Source organism: Mus caroli, unplaced genomic scaffold (assembly GCF_978045245.1).
Source record: "Mus caroli unplaced genomic scaffold, Mus_caroli_1 scaffold_20, whole genome shotgun sequence".
NCBI lineage: Eukaryota > Metazoa > Chordata > Mammalia > Rodentia > Muridae > Mus > Mus caroli.
In genome coordinates, this window is record NW_028227275.1 from 29763849 (window position 1) to 29786623 (window position 22775).

At 40.1% G+C, this 22775-nt stretch overlaps 1 protein-coding gene across 3 annotated transcripts in view; it reads left to right on the forward strand.

Annotated features, from left to right (window-relative positions):
• Prkg1 (protein kinase cGMP-dependent 1) overlaps nucleotides 1-22775 on the forward strand; it is a 1217686-nt gene that overhangs the window by 585980 nt on the left and 608931 nt on the right. The window lies entirely within an intron of this gene.

A 22775-nucleotide genomic window follows, 5' to 3' on the forward strand; every position in this document is an offset into this window, starting at 1 on the left:
GCTTCCGGCTTAGTGTTCCAGTGGGATTCCTGAGTGGGAGAACAAGCGGGTCTCTGCTTCTTGCGCCTTGTCTTGGGCTCTTTTCCTTCTGTTTGTCTTGTCCAACTCTGGTGGGTTGGGTTTTTGTCTTTGTTGGAATAGTTATTTTTTTATTTAATCTTTTATTTATTTATTTACACTCCAGATTTTATTCCCTGCCACCGGTCTACCCTCTGACTGTTCCAGGTCCCACACCTCCTCCCCATCCCGTCTCCAAGAGGATGTCCCCACCTCCTACCACCCACCCAACCATACCTCTAAACTCCCTGGGGCCTCCAGTCTCTTGAAGGTTAGGTGCATCTTCTCTGACTGAACCCAGACCCAGTAGTCCTCTGCTGTATATGTGTTGGGAGCCTCATATCGGCTGGTGTATGCTGCCTGGTTGGTGGTCCAGTGTTTGAGAGATCTCAGGGGTCCAGATTAATTGAGACTGCTGGTCCTCCTACAGGGTCACCATCCTGAGCATCTTTCAGTCTTTCTCTAATTCAACAACAGGGGTCAGCTGCTTTTGTTCATTGGTTGGGTGCAAATATCTGCCTCTGACTCTTTCAGCTGCTTGTTGGGTCTTCTGGGGTGCAGTTATGCTAGGTCTCTTTTTGTGAGCGCTCCTCAGTAATAGTGGGACCTCCCCTTGAGATGGGTCCCCACTTTGGGCCTGTCACTGGACCTTCTTTTCCTCCACTTCCATCCCTACAGTTCTTTGAGACAAGAACAATTATGGGTGAGAGTTTTGACTGTGGGATGGCAACCCCCTCCCTCATTTGATGTCCTGTTTTCCTACTGGAGGTGGACTTTTTAAGTTCCCTCTCCCTACTGTCAGGCATTTCTAAGGTCCCTCCCTTTGAGTCCTGAGAGTCTCTTACCTCCCAAGTCTCTGGTGCATTCTGGGGGATCCCCCCAACCTCCTACCTCCCGATGTTGCCTGGTTCCATTCTTTCTGCTGGCCCTCAGGGCTTCAGCTTTTTTCCTCACTCAATACCAGATCATGTTTCCCTCTTCCCCCCCAGCCCACCCCCTGTTCACCCAGGCCACACACACACACACACACACACTCTTGGGAGGGAGAAGAAAGCAATCACAAGTGGAATAGTTATTATATTTTGTTTTACTACTGGAAAAAAAATGAAAGAAAGAAAAATATATGATAAAATGATTCGTTAAATTTCCCCTGGACTGGGCTCAAAGTCTTTCCAAGATATCCAAAAATGTAGCATAGGACACATTTGAGCCGTTTGTGTGTGTGTGTGTGTGTGTGTGTGTGTGTGTGTGTGTGTGTGTGTGATTGTTCTCCTTTGCCATTATAATTTGAATTTTTCCTTCAAAAGACAGCCTGTCAAAGAAACTAAAGTTCAAAAAGTTAAGTGAAATTATGCTTCTTTACTTTATTCATAAAATGATAAAATGAAAAGCTATTTCAACTCAAAAGATATTTTGGTTAAGTTAAACAATACTGCAACACAATTGCTTCCCTTTTTGACTCGAATGTATCATACTTTCATAAAAAAAAAAAAAAGTTGGTGGTTTCCTTCATTCATTCAATACTAAGCTAATTTCTTTTCTTTTAACATTGCCTGCAGTGGGCAATGATCATTCAGGAAGTTTTGTAATACCTGTACCTGGCATAAATTTGCCTATTTTCTGCATAACTGTAGAATCATTTACTACATACTGTTTAATGTGCAGGTAATTTAGATCCATGTACGTTTAAAAAGTTGTCCAATGTTTATTGGAGATGTGAGAAAAGCCATTTTAGTTTTAAAGATGTCTTCTGAACGTGATGTGGGCGTTATACTCATGAACTCATTGTAGCTGAGGTGCCATTGCAAGACCTGTGCAAGATTTGGCCTGTCAAATATTTCACCATGGAGATGAAGAGGCTCATTAGGCCCTACCCCTTCCTAAAGGAGTATTGGCAGTGAATAGTTGTTAGCCAAGGGACTTCTAATTTCTTTGGCAATGTAGCCACTGAAAAGTTGCCATTGCTCCATCTATTAAACCTCCCACCCACGCTCAGGCAAGAAACTAATTAAACTCATTGGATCACGGGAATGCTCTCTCTCTCTCTCTCTCTCTCTCTCTCTCTCACACACACACACACACACACACACACACACACACACACACACACACAAAATAAAATATATATGTGTGTGCATATATATATATATATATATATATATATATAATGATTGAGTTGGATTCATGAAGCATGTGGATGAGAGAGGGGAATTCATTATATAAATGTATGAAACTCTCAAACAATTAAGATAGATAGATAGATCGATTCCATTTTACATATATTATTTTTACATATTTTATTCATGCATAACCCTCCTCTGAAATACTACTTAAAAACATCTCCTAGGCCTCTTCAATGTCCACCAATAAGAACCTTTACTGAAAACACCTCGTTTTTGTCAACTAGGAAATGTAGGAGCTAGTGCCTCATTGGAAGATTTTTTTCTATTTCAAATACTAAGACCATAAGCTTCCTTTCCAGAAGGAGAAACTAAAGGATCACGTTGCAGAAAGGAAACCAATCCACAGCAGAACTGTAGTGCCTGACAGTACTGTTCTCTTCCTTCAGGTAGGTCCGCATAGCTGGAGAGAGTCAATGGCCATTTTCAAATGCTGAATTCTTGTCCTAGCTCACAATTGCAGGTCTTTACTCAAAGCAAAGTAGAAAGTAGTTGGGAGTCCCTCCAGTGTCTGTGTCTCCAATGTGGTCCTTAAATTACGATGAATGATAAATTATGGGAACTTTGGAGCAGCTTTCCAGACAATGAATTCCCATGCAACTATCCAAATAGGACACATAATACTTCCATGTGTCCTTAGCATTGAGCAAGCGACAGTTTCAGATTGCTAGGTTGTTCTCATTCAATAGAGTTTCACATAAAGTGTTTTTTATTTCATTGCCATCCAACTGGCAGTGTGATATAATAGCAAAGGTTTTGAAGTAAGTTTGACCTGCAAAGTCTAGCTCTAGAAACTTCCATTTTAACATGAACAAGTTTCAGAACCTTGATGAGCCTGGGCAATTTTTCTACTTTTGACAATGATCTTCAGGATTTATTTGAGAGATAATAGACTAAGAGTATCCCTAATGGTTCACCACCTTTCTAAACTATATGATATATGTGGGGACCCAAGCAATCTTTGGATACTCACTCTATTGCTTTCTATATTGTTACTTTACAGCTATAACCAGGGCAATCAGTCACATGGAAGTCAAACACAGAATGTCTCAGAAAGCTGGTCATTGGCCATACTCTACAGGGAATGCTTCTTTTCAAACTTTTCCAGGACTAGAACATAATCAAACATAGCATAGGCATTGTCTTTCCAATGTACATTTTCCCCTCCACATTTGGTTTAACATATCTTATAAAACACTAGCATCCATTTCTTTGATTCAATCCTATCAGCTTTATCTGTCTTCTGGGTCAAAGAACACCTTAAATCCTTCATTCTAGATTTCAAGACTTGAGCATAAGAATCACCTACAGTTTAAAAATGCAATTCCCTGAGTACCAGCCCTAGATATAAGAGTTCAGATCCTGAAGTAGTAGCTGAGAATTAGCATCATCACAATACTCTGAAATCACCTACAGTTTAAAAATGCAATTTCCTGAGTCCCATCTCTGGATGTCATAATTCAGACTCTGAAGTAGTTTCTAAGAATTAGCATGATAACAGTAGTCTGAATTGTTTCTAAGCAACAAACCAGTGCAGTGCGTGGCACCATTTCCTGGTTTTACCCGGAGAATTTATTGCCAACATCTTCTCCTCTAAATGGACTTTTTCATGTTTTTATTAGCTCTTTGGTACTTTGCTGCACCATATTTGGTCATATTCATCCCTTTTCTTCAACTCTTCCCAGATCTATCCCCTCTCTATTCAGGAAACATTGTATCATTTTGTCTTACTGTTCTCTTACTATGAAGAGACACCATGACCAATGCAACTTATAAAAGAAGAGATTTCATTAAGGGCTTGCTTACAGTTTCAGAGGGTGAATCTGTGACCTTCATGGTTGGGAGCATGGCCAGGCATGCAGGCAAAGTGCTGGAGCAGGCTCTGAGAGCTTACATCATATCAATAAGGAGAAGGCATAACACTGGGCCTAGAGTGGGTTTTTGAAACCTCACAGCCCACCCCCAGTGACAGACTTCTCCAACAAAGCCACACCTCCTAATCCTAAATAGTCCACCAACTGAGAGCCAACCAATCTGAGCCTCTGGTGTGACTCTTGCTCAAACCACCATACCTTATACTATTATTAATTACCCAAGACCAATTTATGCTGCCCAAGTATTCGTGGATATGGGATCGTCTTCTGGGGCATGGTCACTTTCCCAGGGGCTACACACTTAGAAAACAATGTGTCTCTCCACCTCCCAACAGCTCATAATTGGAAAGTACCTCCATAGCTAGAGATAGGATTGTGTGCCCAACTCTCCTCTCCATTCTAGGGTTTTGTCTGTTTTTGGCTTACACAGACAGTCTACACCCTGTTAAAACTGCTGGGAGTTCATAAGTATAGCTGTCTGGCTGTGTCAAAGACCCTGTTTTCTTGAAGTTATCTACCACCTCTGATTGGTACACTTTTCCTGTCCAATATCCTGCAGCGATCCCTGAGGGAGCTGCAGTATATAAGCTGAGAATTATGAAGTCTCTTATTGTGTTCACCATGGCCAGTTGGGGGTCTCTTGTTAGTCATCCTCTACTGCAAATCTAAGCTCATCAGATGAGGATTAAGAGATTCACACTGATCTATGAGTCTTGTGATGAAACCTTAGGGGCAATCAGAGTTTGTGTATGTGTGTGTGTGTGTGATGTATATATGTAAAGATATACATGATTTGTATGTAATAAATATGTACATATGTGATTAATGTGTAATATCCTTTTTTAAAAAAATAGAATCATATTTCAGATGAACATGCATTCACTCTTTGTCTGAATTATGCCAATCTATGATTAGAAATTAAGGTCTAAGTTTCTGTAACACTTAGTCCTTAAAAAGTTTTATTTTTCTCATGTCATAGAAAATACCAGTCAGACTAAATAAATAGAGCTTGCATTCCCTGCCACAGGATGATAAATGTATAAAAAGTTACAAATAATCACCCTTGAAAAGAACACAGGGACATACTGGTTTCCTTTTGTTACCAGTGACAAAATGAACATATTTTTGTATGTGAGGTTTTGAAAAGATTCTAAATCAAATTACCTATAATTTTCTTTTTAGAAAGGCAGGTAGGAAAGTATGTGAGACAGAAACATAAATGAGTGTGTGAAGGAGCTATGCTCTTCCCTTGGGAACATTCCCTGTCACTACTCAGGCTATTGCAGCATGGTATTTTGTAGTTAGGATGCTAAATAGATATTCATTTCTTAAGGTGTCCTGTGAACTATCCAATCAACTGCTAAGAAGTTTTGCTTACCTGCTAGGTAGCGATGTTCTTTTAGCTACTGCTGACTAGAGCTGAAGGGAAAGAAAAAAGAAATTTTGTTTTTACTGTAAGTCAGCTACCATAGAAAAGGGTTCGGGTAACCTTGGGGAAATAAGCCAGGTCTCCACCTGGAACAAAGAGAACAATGCAATGCTTTATTCTGTGGGGTTTGTAGTGCTGGGGGCATTCACCAATCTCTCCATGTTCCCTCTCCTTTTCCCTTTGGACTCACATTTGTGTTCAAATGTCAGATATTGAAAGTTGTCATTCAGTACAGGGATTAAAAAGTAAAATGGAAATAATGATTTTTCTTTTAGCATACAAAGAGAAAATTGTAGAATTAATGTTACCACCTTTATATCCAAGGAAACAATTTCCAATGAATGGGAATTTTTGGAACTCTGGTTCGCTCTTGTATTGACCTGGAAACTGAATGAGACCAAGATGCTGAAGGGATAAGATGTAAGTCCTACTCAGTATGGGAGAAGATGGATTGATTTTTCATAGGGCACTTACGAGCTATATTATTTGCTTCTTTGTTTGTTTGCTTGTTTTCTTCTGCTCCATGGTAATTGGACTAACACGGTTTTGAATAATTTTGAAAAATTATTTCATCAGCAGAAGCTAGCACAACCATATCAAGGACGTCAAACTCGTCAGACAAGATTTTAGTTGGAAAACAAACAAACATGAATTAGCCGCAAGCTTTCCTCTTGTCATTTTCATTTCTTAAAGGACAGAGCTGAGGCTAGGGGACAGTACCCTCACCCAGCCACCATTTCACTTGGGAAAAGGGTGATGCACATAGAACTAGAATCAAAGCCTGTGACCTCTTTGTGTACCATATACCGCGGTGTCACAAGTCATATAAAAAGAACATGATATTTTCTTTTTGACTTTCATATATTCCCCCAAACATTTAGATTCTGAAAAGAATATTTTACTCCAAGGAAGGAAATTGTTCTGTCACCCAGGAAAGCGGTTCCTTTTTCTACCGAGACTTCTTTGCCAAAAACTAATTGCTTAGCATCAAAATTCTGTGCTTGTTTCGGGCATTAGTGAAATCAATTCTCTCCACTATAATACTGCTCAGCCATTGTGGCTGTCAGCACCCTGGGTGCGAAGCTAAAATCTGAAGCTGTGTCACCAGACACAAAGCACAGAAAGGTTGGCCTCGTGTATTAATTTTAGGGTTGATCTTGTACATTGTGAGCTCCCCAGTCATTGTGCTGCTTTCTGTTCTCCTGCTGTAGCCCAATATTTGGAACTGGGTGGGTGAGGTGGTCTTCCTCCTCGATAGACAGAGACAGACAATGAGAGACAGGAAAGGAAATGAGGTGCCTGTGTTTGTGGCATTCAAAACATTGAACACTCCCCTGGTGCCAAATATTAGTTGAGATCAGGAGTCTGGAGGCACGCAGCTCCTGGTTTTTAAATGACTGGAAGTTAATGTGTGTACTGGATAATGCCTTTAAGACTCAAAATGGTAAGTAGTTGAGCAGAGGTAAACACAGATGGGGTGTTGTCAAAGCACACAGAAGGGAGAGTAGAAAAGAAAAAAAAAACCCACTGTAGTTTTAAAAATCCTAACTGTATTTTTTAAAAAATAGATAGTGCGTATAAGAAAAAGCACTATGTGTGGAAATCTTTCATCTTATTTAAATTTCAAGAAAAGATGCTCACACACACACACACACAAATCTACACTGTCATGTTAAATGTAAAACTTGTGAGTTGCAAGTTTGTCCCTGTGTGTGGAATTATGCTGCTTATACCAATGGTCACCTTATAAATATGATTAAGATATTCTAGATCAGTTTTTTTCAATCAATAAAATGAAATAGTTTAAAGTAATTAGCTATGCTGGCTAGTGTCATCAATTTGACACAACTAGAGTCCTCTGGAAAGAAGAAACCTTGATGAAGGGATCGCCTCCATCAGATTGGCCTGTTGGCATGTCTATGAGACATTTTTCTTGATTAATGGTTGATGTGCAAAATCCCAGACAGCCTATTGTGGACAGTGCCACCCCTTGATTGGTGGGCCTGGGTTGTATAAGAAAGGCTAAAGCTAGACATAGTGGCGTTTACCTTAATCCCAGCACTGGGAGGAAGAAGCAATCTAATCTCTATGACTGTAAGAACAGTCAGGTCTGCATAGTGAGTTCCAGGTCAGCCAGAGTTACATAGTGAGACCCTGTCTCGAAACAAAATAAACAAATAACAAAAATAAAACAAAAACAACAATTTAAAAGCAGCAGAATGTCCAAGCCATGAAGAACAAGGCAGTGAGCCATGTTCCCCCGTGGTCTCTGCTTCAGTTCCTGCCAACAGGTTCCTGCCTTGAGTGCCTGTCCTATCCTACCTTCCCTTGGTGAAGTAGTGTTACCTGTAAGCCAATTAAACCCTTTCCCTCCTAAGTTGTTTTTAGTCATAGTGTTTATTACAGCAACAGAGACTCAAAGTAGGACAGTAACACATTGAAAGATTAGATCTTTGATTGTGAATTCTCCTCATTCATCCCTAACCTAGGCAGTGGCTGGTTGAACACTTTGTTTGAAATGGAGGAGCTGGGGGAAAAAATGAGCTTCCTCGGCTCTGTAGAAACTGTTCAGTCTAATTAAGGAGATGAGGTTGCTACATGTATATAGGAATATGACTCCATGTGTTACTCATGAAGGCCAGTAAACATAGCTACGAAACAGTGGGGGAAAAAAGTGAGAAATCTTTCATTCACATTTGAGTATCATTTAGATGCACAGTTGCATCTAAAAACAGACTGCTTTTCAATTAGGATAAAAAAAAAAGAAAGATGTCTAGAAATTTTTGTTCATGATAAACAGATCTGATTTCATAACCAAAAGGACGACTAATTAAATATACCAAGGAAATCATATTAGATTAGATTGCATTGGGTCAGGTATTTGCTTTCATTTCACACCTAATGGTCTCTTTTAAGATCACAGCAAATTAAGAAACAGCAATCTAACAAACTCTAGTCCCCCTAATAGGGAGGGAAAAACCCACTTTGTAATAAAGCAACTAATTTGCCTAGATAATTTTAATTAGTGTAGTGTGCGCTATTGGGCAGTTCAGCAGCAGCCTCATCTACAAGGAAATGTGCCTCTGTAGCCCTGGGCTCTTGGGACAGGACACTAACTGGGAAAAAATGAATAGAAAGGTTTTTTTCCCCCTGTTTGATAGAAGGTTAGAAAAGAAGTAAGTCAGGTCTGAACAAATTAGGAGACTGCCCTGTTCTTTCTCAGGAACTGCTGACAAAGCTGGGTTAGGTGGAACTGAACTAACGTCTTCATCCCTTGAGACCATTGCCTAAAAGGTGTGATGAATCGGTACAAAGAAAGAAGGGCATGTGTGTACCTGCCACTTTGCACAGCTGCCAATGACTTTCTTGCTGATGGGTTTTAACTTCAGCTGGTGTCCTAGGAAGGAGACTTGTCTATTTTGAGACAGGAGTCACTGGGTAGCCTAGGGTAGCCTGGAACTTGCTACATAGTCCAGGCCAGCCTTGAAATTTCAACTGTGCCACTCTGCCTGGCTTAGGTGCACTTTGGCATTGCCCTTGCCGGTTTTCATAGCTCAGATATGCTCATTATGCTATAGTCTCACAACTAATAAGTTACCTGTTGACTAACATGAAAGGCCCATCTCCTACCCATCACTACCATTGATCACAGTCCTGTTAGAAGCCTCCCATAGCCATTCTCACACACATGCAAACACACACAAACACACATACAAAACAAAGACAGATACACACACAAACACACAGACACACACAGTTGGGGGTGTCATTAGAGCTATACTTTTCTAGAGGATCTAGGGGAAGAATCCGTTCTTTTTTTTCTTTTTCTTTTTTAATTTATTAGGTATTTTCTTCATTTACATTTCCAATGCTATCCCAAAAGTCCCCCATATCCTCCCTTCCCCACTCCCCTACCCACCCACTCCCACTTCTTGGCCCTGGCGTTCCCCTGTACTGAGGCATATAAAGTGTGCAAGACCAATGGGACTGTCTTTCCAATGATGGCCAACTAGGCCATCTCTTGATACATATGCAGCTAGAGACATGAGCTCCGGGGATACTGGTTAGTTCATATTGTTGTTCCACCTATAGGGTTGCAGATCCCTTTAGCTCCTTGGGTACTTTCTCTAGCTCCTCCATTGGGGGCCCTGTGATCCATCCAATAGCTGACTGTGAGCATCCACTTCTGTGTTTGCTAGGCCCCAGCATAGCCTCACAAGAGACAGCTATATCAGGGTTCTTTCAGCAAAATCTTGCTGGAGTATGCAATGGTGTCAGCATTTGGAGGCTGATTATGGGATGGATCCCCGGGGTATGGCAGTCTCTAGATGGTCCATCCTTTCGTTTCAGCTCTGTTCTTTGACCCTTCCAACTGCCAACATTCCTTTGTTCATAACAGCAACACTGATTGCTGCTTCTGCCTTTGTGTCTCTGCCTCTTTTCTGGGAGTGATTTCTCTCTGCCTCTCTTAAAGATGTGTGCAATTTACTTGAAAGCTCATTCAGATAATGCTGTATCATCTACAATCCCTTACTCAGCTCTTCAAAACCCTTACCACATGAGGTAGCATTCAAACCTTGTGGAGATTATGACAGAGGCATACCTTTGTGGGCCATTATCAGCCTACCACTATAGATCTCAGGTGGACTGTAGATAATATCCTGCATTTCCAACAATTGTTGAGATGACGCTGCTGGCCCCATTGTTGATTAGCAAGGGGCTAGATCACAACTCTGTAATGTTCTGTCTGAGTCATTCCCATCAGGGCCGAGTTGTACTTCCTATTTTCATACTGAATCACATCAGTGCAAGGGACATGGTGAACAACATACAGTTTCGAGGAGATGGGGCCTCTGAGAGTTAAGCTCATTATTTAGGAGCCAAGCATCTCTTTGGAGTGTCAGGCTGGATCCTTGTTTCTAGAGGTAAGACAGCAGTGGGAGTCAGTAATCCAAAGCAGAAGCTCTGTGCTATTAAACTGAGCTGACAACCGAGAGCAGAGAGGAAGGAAGAGCCACAGGCTGATGAGACAGAGACTTACAGCAGATTCTACCAACCAGGGCCGGGCCTGATTATAAAATTGGTGGTGTGGAACGTGCTCATGGCTCTCAAACTACTGATGGGGTAGACTTGGACAAGAGCTCAAGAATATTTTGAACAAACATCTTGAATGGGTGATTAGGAAGCATCTTCGAAAAATATGGCTCAATGTGGTAAAAGCACTGGATCCTATTAATGTATTTAGATTTGAGTTAGACAATGCAAGTCTGAGCAACATGGCACACTTCCCAGAAAATACAACACCAACAAGGTACAAAGTAGTTGCATCACTAAGTAGTTATTGAGCCTAAGCTAGTGAGACATTTTCTTCAGGAAGCTATAAACTATAAACAGTTGAAGGTATGTAACAAATGGTTTATTAGTCTTATACCACAGAGCATGTTATATTCATTACAATATCCATATCATCAATGCCTAGTTTATTATAATGTGTAAAATTACAATGGACTTGACACATTAGAACCATATTCCCAAAATTAAGCCAGCCATGCCTGGCAAGTTCTCATTTACCCATTCCTAGACTACCATGGTTTAGCAGGAGTGCTGTGCCAACCTACTTTAAAACATACAATGGACATTATTTTAGCATGCAAATGACCGATTGTGACATGTGTTAGACTCCAGTGGCTTGGGACTATCTTCTCCCTTATTATACTCAATCCAAAGAAGATGGCTTTGGTGTTATGAAACCTACTGCTGTTATAGGGATATATGTTCCTACTGCCCACTTCTGACATTAATCTTTATCTGTGTGATTGACTAATTTCCAGTGCTTTGCAAACTATAAGAGCAGGAATCATGTGCCTTTTGTTGTGTATTTGACTCCCAAGATAATATCTGAGGTGATGATTTTACTCAGAAAGTAGCTCACAAGTGAATGGATGCAAACATTCATGAGCACAGAGTTTGGTGACTCAGAAACCTTTCCCAATGGTGTCTCTTCTCAACTCTCTTTATCCTCTGATGAAGCCAGGTTGCAGTTATTAAAGGTTCTACGAAACCATTTTCCCAAGAAAGTCTTCTAAACTGGAAGAGAAACCAGGGGTATAGTTTAAAATTCTGCTAGTGCCGTCATCCTCTAGTTGAGAGTGGAGGAAGAAGAATCCAAGCTACTGCCTCAGTGCCCCTCCCCTTCCCAAGCAGTTACATGCTGCCTGCATCCATAATTATTCTGGTGCAGTATATTTTTGTGTGGTGGTCATAAGCAGGTATTTTTCATTGTAGCATCTCTCTCTCTCTCTCTCTCTCTCTCTCTCTCTCTCTCTCTCTCTCTCTCTTTTCTCTTTCCTCTTTTCTCTTTTCTCTTTTCTCTTTTCTCTTTTCTCTTCTTTTCTCTTTCCTCTTTTCTCTTTTCTCTTTCTCCCACCCCACCCCCAACTTGGCTGATCTCAACAACTCCATCTCTCCATTTTCTAAGCTGGAGAAAATACCATGTAAGTGAGAATCAGTGTGGTGATTTGAAAGCTATGGAAATGATAAAAGTGAAAAACTAGCAGCTAGTTTTTAAAATTGCTTCCAAAATGCCCTTTCCAGGGAAACAGCAAAGTCCTATTCAAGCTGGAATAATGAATAGCAATCGGCGGTGCTGTTCAAACCACCTCTCCGGGCTCCAGCAAGTTATCTCTCTATTTGATGTGTGTAATGTAGAAGAAAGAAAGGTTGCTGGTATAGCTGGACCTATGTCTTTGTCTTGTGGCAGAAGGCATATTTGTTGTCCCTGCACAAAACTTTGGGGGAAACAGCCTTCTTTAATGAGACTCATCTTGGCTTAGGGGAAAAAAAATCTGAGTTTTCAATTTTCTTACATATTCACTTTTATCCTAGCAGGTGTGATTTCTTCTTGGCAAGAAAACCAAGCTGACCTTCTAAAGTATATATATATAAAGTATATATATATATTTATTTATATATATATATATATATATATATATATATATATTATTTGTAAGGACAAAATCTAAATTGTTTAAACTTTCTACTGTCCTTTTAAATTGCCCTTTAATTCGATATTAGTAGCACACTGACCCTGTCTGAAAGTTAGAGGGTGTCACTAGAGCCTCTTTCCAGTCCTGATCACTTGCCAATCACATGAAGTTGTAAAATGACCCTTGACAACTCTGTGTGGCTACTCTTGCTCTTGAGGGCCCTTTATTTGAGTGCCATTGAGCACTTGCACTGTGAGGAAGCCATCTGTTTTGAATAACAAATGGGATATTTAAGAGTAATGTATTCTGTCCAACCCTTTGGCATATGTTATCTTTCTTTATAACTCAATTGTAAAATCCCATTGAATGAAACTTATGGTTGTTAGGTTTTTCATGTGTCATTATTGTTTTTTTTTTTTTCTGATGAGAAAAACAAAAAAAAAACATCACCTTTTTAAAACTTTTACATTTTCTTAAGTTTTTTTATTCTGACTCTGTTAAATTTTGTCAGAGTCCTGCTTATAGCAGTGTGTGTGATCTTCTGGAAATTATTAGAGTTGTGACAACTATATTAGAAGTCACAGAGGGGAAAGAATGTGTGTCGTACATAAAAACCAAAAAATACTCGGATATCCCTCAAAAGAATAACTGTTACAGAAAACCAGGAAGAACCATAATAGAAGTGGAAATGCTCAAAATTGCTTTCTTAAATTATTTAGATATATGAGGGAAAATGGTAAGATAAATTTGATAAAAAAAAACTAGAAGAAACCACATCCATAAAGTATTAATAACCATATATCATATCAGTTAAAGGCAACATGACATCGCTGTGAGAAAACACACTACATTGGCCTTAAATAAGAGGGTCTCTCATTGTTTATCTTTTTTCTGCTTTGGATAAGGTGCCATGCTAACCACAAAAGATAAACAGTTCTTTGCTCATAAAGAACTTACCATCTAGAGTTCTAACTTATCAGCATTTGAAACTAGGCTGCAGTAAGTCATTCAGGCTCAGTAAACAGCACCTCCGTCTTTCTAGCCTTCTTATCTATCACCTGTCCTGCATCCACTCAATAGAAGCTGACCAATTGAGGTTTCATTTTGTTTGAATGTAGATCCTCAATGAAAGAGTCCATGGCCACAAGCCACATGATGTTGAATATAAGTGGGGCATGGCATCTTCAACCCCTCTGAAGTGCTGAAATCGGTAAATAATAGTTGAGGATACTTTGGGTGGTTGACTAACAGGCAGATGGTCACTTTGTGTAGTATAATTGTGTCTTCCAAATGAAATCCTAGGGTGAAGTAGAAACAACTGTGAGACATAATAAGAATTTGAAGGGAAGGCTTAGGCCAGTTCCAGAGGATCTTTGAGTTTGCCCTGGGATGAGAGGAAAAGATATTCTGAAGCAGAGAGAGCATATGCCAGAGTTGAGAGCTGAGATAAACAGATAAATATGTTTGTTCTCAGGCAACAAGCTGGATGAAGTGGAGGAATTGAAGGAGGTCGGTAGGTCTGTCCTTGGGAAAAAAAACCAAAACAATGGTTAACTCGCCAGCTGAATCTTTTGTGAGCTTTGTTGTAGCACTGATAAAATGTTTCTGTCTCGAAGGTTGCCATCACTGGATAGACAAGCTACCCTCTTCCCTGAGGAAGGTTTGTCATTATGTGAGGGAGCAGGGCATGGTGACTTCTAGGACAGGAAGTTGATGTTAGTAGTAGCTAAGGCTGCTGTTGAAATACACTACAAACATTCAAAATGTCAACCCTGCCTCGTTTAAGAATCCACTTCACACACATTCTTTTAGATCTTTCCAACCTTATCCGAACTACTTGTTACTGTTTTTATTTGATGTAGTTTGTTAACCATAGGGATCAAAATTTTGTTCTTATGAACTAATTTTGGTCTTTCTGGTTATTAGCAGATATCACAAAACCTGTCATTCCTTGTCACCATAGCAGCTGTATGTCATTAGGATCCCCTAAGGGATAGGGTGAGGTGGGGGTGGGGTGGGGGTTGGGGATCTTGTTCTAATAAATCAGAGGATATGTCCTGATTAAATCAAGAGAAATAAACCTTTGCCCCCCCCCCCAAGACATATTTTTGTAATAGTCTTTTACCATCATGACCTCCAGGCTACTCCCATGCAAATCTGTTTCTGTAAAGCCATATTTTGGTTGCTATAACAACTTGATGTAGCTCTTGAGGAGCTCCTCTTGCTTAAGGTTGCTTTTTTTAAAAGTTGGGGTTGCCATGGCTACAAGATGCTGTTTTATTTTCAACAAGCTTTTTTTCTCTTTGTAATTTTGCTTTTAAAATTTGTTATGTATACACACGTATCTGTGCAACTTGAGTTTGCATGCCTGGCAAAAGTACACAGTGCATTTCAACCCAAGCTCTGAAACACACTCAGACGGGGAGGACACTTGCTTGTTTGAGGTGCATCCTATTATCCTTAAATTGATTTATATACCTTGGGAAGAATGCAGACTAGATGCAGTTTTACATCCTTCGGATTATAGAATTGTTTGATGATAGGGTTTCTGCCTTTCATCCAAAACTTGTTTATCATGTTTTTATGTTATCACCTGTTCTTGTCTCTGCCCTTGGGACAAAGAGTGTGAGAGCCAGTGTGTCTTTGACATGTTCATGCTCATGTTCTACATTGGACTGATCATATTCTACACATTGTTGATTCTTCCTACACATTGAAGGAAGGAAGGAAGGAAGGAAAGAAAGAAGGAAGGAAAAGAAAAGGAAAAAGAAAGAAAAAAGAAGAAATTAAAGATCATATCAAAGATGTTTTATTAAAATCTGCATCCTGACTCTTCCGTTATCCTAATCCTGGGTACACAATATTTCAAATGTCCCGGGTGATTTAACCCTGAGATCTAACATAAGAAGGGTGTAGAGTGCATGAGTAAAGGGTTATAATGGTGAAGAGAAATACAGATTTAACAAGAATGCCATATACAGGCAAGAACATGAACACAAACATTTACAGACACACATGCATACACATATGTGTGTGCTTTCTACATATTTTTTAAAAAAACTGCTAGTAATAATTCTTGTTTTAAATTGTTTTTGACCTGTGACACTAAGTGAAGAGGTTTTCCAGCCCGAGTCACCTTGTCCTCTGTTCCATGTTTCTCTGTTCCCCCTAGTTTTCTCTTTGACCCTATTGTGCCAGATGAAAGAGTCTAAATGTCTCCATTAAATCTCTCTATTGAGAGCATGTATTTAACAAACACAGGGGATATTAAGCAGAGAAACGAAGACCTTCACTTAAAATGGGGTGGATGCTGAACATCCTCTTTCACTGCTCCGTGAAAAAATAATAAAGGAAATTCACCACATAAAAAAGTTAAAGATCATATACTTATATATGTGTAATTATTTTAATAACATAGTAGTTCAGTATATCTAAAATTTTATCATTTCAATAATAGGTATTTCTAAATTGTTAATTAGATTATCTATGCTATTTCTTTCATCTACAAAATTCTGTGGCTATTTTTCTTTTACATCATGTTTTATATGAAGCTCGTTTCAAGTGCTCAGCAGACACGTGACTTCCACCATATGAAACATACAGAAGTTTAATTCTCAGTCATAGTGAGTCATTTGGCAGTGGCTCCTATTTATTGCTCACTTACAGGGTTATGGGCCCTTTATGAAATCTCAGAAATACACAGACGTTAGGGGTGCTGGCTTGTATATTGTCAACTTGACACAGATACAGTCATCCAGATAAAGACCCTCCTTTGATTGCCTGGAGGCAGTCTCTTGGTTAATGGCTGATCTGGAATGGCCAGCCCCACCGGAAGCACTGACACAACAGGGCAAGTGGTCTTAGGTAACCAGGGTGAGCCACCCAGTAAGCAGTGTCCTCCCATGACCTCTGCTTTATTTCCCACTCCCACCGGCCAGGCTCCTGTCTTGAGTTCCTTCGCTGACTTCCCTTTGTGATGGGCTATAAGGAGTAAGGCAAATCAAATCCAAGTTCATTTTGGTCAGTGTTTTATCACAACAATGCAAACTGAACACCTTATGGATACTCTTGAGTACAGTGAAAGGAGAGAGAAAGGTAAAAAGAGAAAGAGCATGGAGCAAGGGGAAGGAGAGGGAGGACCCAGAAAGGAAAAGGGTAAGAAAGATGGAAAAAAGACATACAGATTTGCTTCTGAATCTTTCCCTGCTGTTATGCGCCCTCAGCCAGAGTCTTGTCCTATTGGAATTAAAACTGGTGCATAGGCACTGTGTGCTGGGTTTTTTGTATGGTTAGTCCTCTGCTGTCTTCCCATATCTCAGAGAATACATACAGCAGACCAGGCACGTCCCATAATTGTATTGCATGAATAAGTAAACCTCCTTTCTTGCTGAAGTGTATGATTGAATCCAAGACTAAAATAAATACAATCGCCCTGGGGAAATAAAATAGCAAACTACACATAAATTTTTAGAGAAGTGGGTGGAAGGATGGCTACAGATTGAAAAGGAAGAAATTTCGTGTAGAAGGTAATTTTTCTTTCTCTGCATGTTGTTTTTCTTGCTGATTGAAGATGCTTGTCTATAAATAGGTAAATAAAAGCATATGACTGATTGAAATTGTTTCGGTCACACACTGCAGGTGACACAGCCCAACATCATTGAGGTGTCCAGACCTTTATCACATTGTTGTGCCTTCATCTCTTTCCTGCCTCTTCTCATTTGGAAGAAGCCACATCAAAGTGGCCCACATGACTCTTTAGCCTGCTCATCCAAGGAAGTCTCTGTTTCCTTTCTAACCGTGTGTCATTTTTTATCACCGTTATTTTAGAAAGAGCAGCTTACTGGGTGACATTTTTTTTTTTTTAAAGCTGAGTCACTTTGCCTGAAATGTAGCGGTTTGGATGATCTAATTTGATTTGGAATGAAGAGAGCGGTGCTATAATTCGAGTGGGCTCCTAAATCAGGTCTGCAGATGGCAATGCGAGTTGTGAATTAAAATGTTTAATAGTGACAGCTCTTCCCACTACAAGAAATTCCACCTAGTGACCATCATTTGTCACAGGTTCTCTGTAGAACCGCTCTTCAGGAATACAACACACTGCCTGGCATCTCATGGTCCTTTGGCCATGTAAATTAGAATTATGGGCAACCTGTCCAACTTTCAGGGTTTAAAATGGGAGGTGATGTGTGGACCATGGCTACAGTTAGAGTTCCACTGGTGTGTGGTCATTCCATATTAGCCTGAAGGGTTTGTTCATCACTAAATATGAAAATAGAGCAGAGACGAGAACAGTTTCATCTTTCTAGGACTGTACCATTTCTGTGTATACTAGAAATAGAACTATTGAGGTAACCTTCAAGGATTTAATTACAAAAAACACTCAGCTATTGTTAGAATCACATGAGTGGCTGAAAAGCCCTTAAAGTTATGCACCATAACTTCATGTTTGCCTCTAGACTATGTGAACTATTCACACACATCTGTAACTGTGTCACTATTCACACACATCTGTAACTGTGTCATTATTCACACACATCTGTAACTGTGTCACTATTGATGCACATTTTACATTATTTTTTATTTTTTAGAAAATAGGAAACAATAATCCAGTCAGTTGTTCTGTTGATGCTAATTGTATGAGTAAAAGTTTGAGTCATGTATGGAGGCCAATGTATGTAATCTTAGATTTAGGGGGTGCTGGTAGGAGGATGAGGAGTTCAAGGCTATCCTTGACTACGTATAGAGTTTACACAGCATCTTGGGGTACACAAGACAGTGTCTCAAAAAAAATCTTTTGATAGAGTAGATTTATAGTCATTTGCTTTTTATTTTTCATGTGCTACAGTTTTTACAATACTGATCCCAAGGGTAAAAATGCAGTCCAAAGGTAGAGTGCAGCCTTTAGTTCATTCCCTAATCACACACACACACACACACACACACACACACACACACACCTCCTTTGAATCCTCTGAAGGGAAACACTACTTGACAGACTGCCTTTAACACTAGGTCTGAAAGAACAGAGATGTGTAATTGTTAGAGTGTAAGGACACTGGAAACCTGAAATCTTAGAAATAGAGAAGTATTTTGAAATGGACTACCTTTTTTTCAACCCTTTGCCTGGCAAACTCTTTACTTAGAAGGCATATCCCAGAGCTCAAAACACAAAAGTACAGATTGACATATTAAGGAATAAGGAAGGGGAGTAGGGACAATGGAAATTGCTGTCATTTCCTCAGGACACCCAGAGTTCAGTTCCAAAACCACAGACTATTACCCACATCCATTTGCTAATTAGATACCAAGAAGCCAAGGGATTTGTTCAAGGAAAGCAGCTGTGCTTAAAGGCTGGATAGTCTTCCATTCATTCATTTAGTGATATGTGGGCACCCTTTATGTACCTTAGTAGTTCTTAGAACATTAAAGGACTCAGTTCCAATTGCAGGCCCCCAGAAAAAAAAGGCACTTCTTCTAGGCTAGGAGGAACTGGAAGTGCATTTGGGAATAATTTCACAGTGTAGTAAAGTTATGGGTGCCACAGAGTGACTTGAGAATGAACAGTGGAAGCCAGAGAATGCTTTTTGGAAGACATGACATGAGTTTACCTGTGCCTCTGCTCCCAGTAGTCTTTCATAATTTGACCAGGCTCTGTTACCAACAAATCCATCACACAGAATGGTATAGTAGAAAGAATACTGGTTAGGAATTCAAATATCCACATGTTAACTCTGTTTTTGTTTCTCTTCTAAGATTTGGTGTGGTGTCATCTGTGGGATGACAATCATCACACCAGCTTCAGAGTATTCATTCTGGTCCCTGTTTTCTCTCTTCCACGTCGTTGTCCTGTTTCCCACTAATGTCAGATTGGCTTGACATCTCAAGAGTTCACTATTTCCAATTAGACATGACGTTCTTTTGCATACAGGGAAAAAAGGATTTTGTTTTGTTTTGTGTTTAAACAAGTTCAGATGTTGGTTTGAAAAATGTGTGGGGTTTTTATTTGATTTGGTTTTCTTGTTCCTTTTCAGAAAGTATCCTCCTTTGTATGTCAAGGTGGCCTTAAACCTCCTGCCTCGCCCGACTTAGGCTATGATTAGAGACATCCACTACCATTCATATCCTTGAAAAAGTTGGTTGCTTATTGACTTTTAAAATATTGTTTCATCTCATTAGTGTATCACAGATAACTGCAGATATTGATTTTTCTTTCTCTGTTTGACTCTTAGGGGCCAAACCATGTCTGATTCATAACCAAAACACAGTCCTTTCTCAGAGATAACACAGTGGTTGGCCCTGCCCCAGTATACCTTCCGTGGAGAAAGTATTTTTCATATCAGTGTTTTGTTTTTGTTTTCCTCTTAAATGCATTTTGACAGCCTCTCCTATTTTATTTTATTTTTTTCCTGTTGCTATGACAAAATCCCCCCCTACAGAAGAAGCTAAAGAGAGAAAGGCTTGTCTGGCTCATCCCTCCAGGTGATGGTGTCATCACTCTTGGAGAGTCCTGGTAGTAGCTAGTCACATGACATCCACAACCGAGAGCAGAGAGCAATAAAATAAGCATGTATGCTGGCGCTCAGCTTGCTTTCTCTTACAGATCCCTAGCCTAGGGAATGTCCCACCCACAGGGTGCAGATCTTCCCACTTCAATTTACATAATCAAGAAAATCCTCCACAGACACGCCCACAGGATGACCTATTCTGGACAATCCCTCATTGAGATGTCTTTCCCAGGTGACTCCAGAATGTGTTAAATTAACAATGAAAACAAACCATCTCACCCCAACACAGAGATGGACTATGAATTTCAAGGATTTTTTTAAAAATGTAAATGTAGTAGTGAAAGTGATAACTCTAAGGCCGGTATGAATTGCTATTCTGAGATGATTTGTTTTTCGGCCATCTGTCTTTCAGGTGTTAGTTTTCTTTTCCTGTAGAAATACAGAAGTATGTGCATAATCTATTTTGCTTTAATCTGTCTACCATAGTGGGGAATTCTCAACATAAGCATAAAGTAGTTATTTCATATCATGCCCTGAAAGGCTGTTGTGTCTTAGTATATGGTGACCTGAAGTGTCAATTAGCTGCACATTAGCCTTACTAGTAAAGGGCAACTCACATGCAGCGATGTGACTGGATGAAAGAGAATATTAAATACCACTTAAGGTTCAAAAACAAAAGTCAAGTATGTGTGTTTGGTATTTTATTTGAAAAAAAAAGAAAGTAAAATCGTCTCTGAACAAGCTGGAGTGGGTGTTCTACTGTAGATAAGCATATTCTGCCTTTTTTTTCTGCAATGATTAATTTTACTTAAGTGGGGTTTGGGGATGGGGATGTTTGGTTTGTTTTTTTTGTTTTGTGTTTGTTTGTTTGTTTGTTTGTTTGTTTTTAGCATGGCTTCGGTTCATATCTAGAGATTGCTCCAGGAAGACAGTGATCTAAAGAGAACAGCTGTAACTAAAGTACTGGAGCTTCCAACATGTAATAAGGACACATGTTCCACTATGTTCATAGCAGCCTTATTTATAATAGCCAGAAGCTGGAAAGAACCCAGATGTCCCTCAACAGAGGAATGGATACAGAAAATGTGGTACATTCACAGGCAAATGGATGGAACTAGAAAATATCATCCTGAGTGAGGTCATCCAATCATAAAAGAACAAACATGGTATGCACTCACTAATAAGTGGATATTAGCCCAAAAGTTTGGAATACCCAAGATTCAATTCACAGATCATATGAAGCCTAAGAAGAAGGAAGACCAAAGTATGGATGCTTCAGTACTTCTTAGAAGGGTGAACAAAATATTCACAGGAGGAAATATGGAGACAAAGTGTGGAGCAGAAACTGAAGCCAAGGCCATCCAGAGACTGCCCCACCTGGGGATCCATCCTTTATACAGCCACCAAACCCAGATGCTATTGTGGATGCTGGAAAGTACTTGCTGATAGAAGCCTGATAAGGCTGTCTTCTGAGAGGCTCAGTCAACCATTGCCCTGAGTGTGGGGCATCCCTGATGGAGGGACTGAAGGAGCTGAGGGGGTTTGCAGCCCCATGGAGGAGCAACAGTGTCAGACCTCCCGGAGTTCCTGGGGACTGGACCACCAACTAAAGAATACACAACACTGGACGCATATATGGCAGAAGATGGCCTTGTTGGACATCAATGGAAGGAGAGGCCCTTGGGCCTGAGGGTGTTCGATGTCCCAGTGTAGGGGAATGACAGGATGGGAAGATGGGAGTGGGTGGGTGGGTGAGTGGGTGAGCATCCTCATAGAGGCAGGGGGGGGGAGGGGAGTTTCCAAAGGGAAGCCCTGAAAAGAGGAAAACATTTGAATTGTAAATAAAGAAAATAACCAGTTAAAAACAAAACAAAACAAAAAACACTGGAGCTTATCTACAAATTGGGAGAACAGATATGGTAGGCTAAAGTGCCTGCCAATCAGCTGAGGGCTTCTTTTCCTGGTAGTTTCTCATCATCCAATATAACTGAGTAGGTCCAAATGAACCTGGAAGGTGCGAATTTTCAGCCTTCTGATACCCATAGTAGGTGTCTTCCAACAATCCTAAAAGTGATGGGAAACTACTTTGACAGTAGATACCCTCTAGGATAAAAGTGGCTTTTAACTTTGCATCTTCCAGTGGTTCACTCTCAAATGAGACATATAGTAGTAGGTCTTTCTGCTTCATTAAGTTTGTACTGACACTTAGTTGAAGCAATGCATAAGAAGAGAGGCAGTTAACTTCATTACTCGTCCTAAAGAGAGTTTGCTCTACAGCAGGGCTGGGCAAAACTTTCCAGCAGAGTCAGATTGTAAATATTTTAGACTTGATGAACTAAGGGACCAAATTGCAAATATGTATAGGTGCTTAAGGAGCAATTGGAGGAAACGACTGTCATTGATCTGTTTGCCTGAGGCACCGGCTCTGGAGGGGAGAGAAAGGAAATGTTAATGACAGTGAATAGTTGGCTTGCTGTTCCTGGGACCTCCCCACTCTGGGCAGGTCATCTCCCTAGCCCTCATTCACAAGTCCTGGCCCACTGGTTCTCCCCACATCTCCTACAAAGTAGCTAATACTCTTACTGCAGTCAGCAAGAGACGCTCCAGTGGCCCCAAGTCATCTGGATTCCTGTTCTTGCCCATGATATCCATGGAAGAGAAATAAATTCCTAAAAATCCTGTGTTGAAATAGGAACTATTGAAATATGTGGGTATTCCTTTCAGGACGAGAGGAGATGGGATTT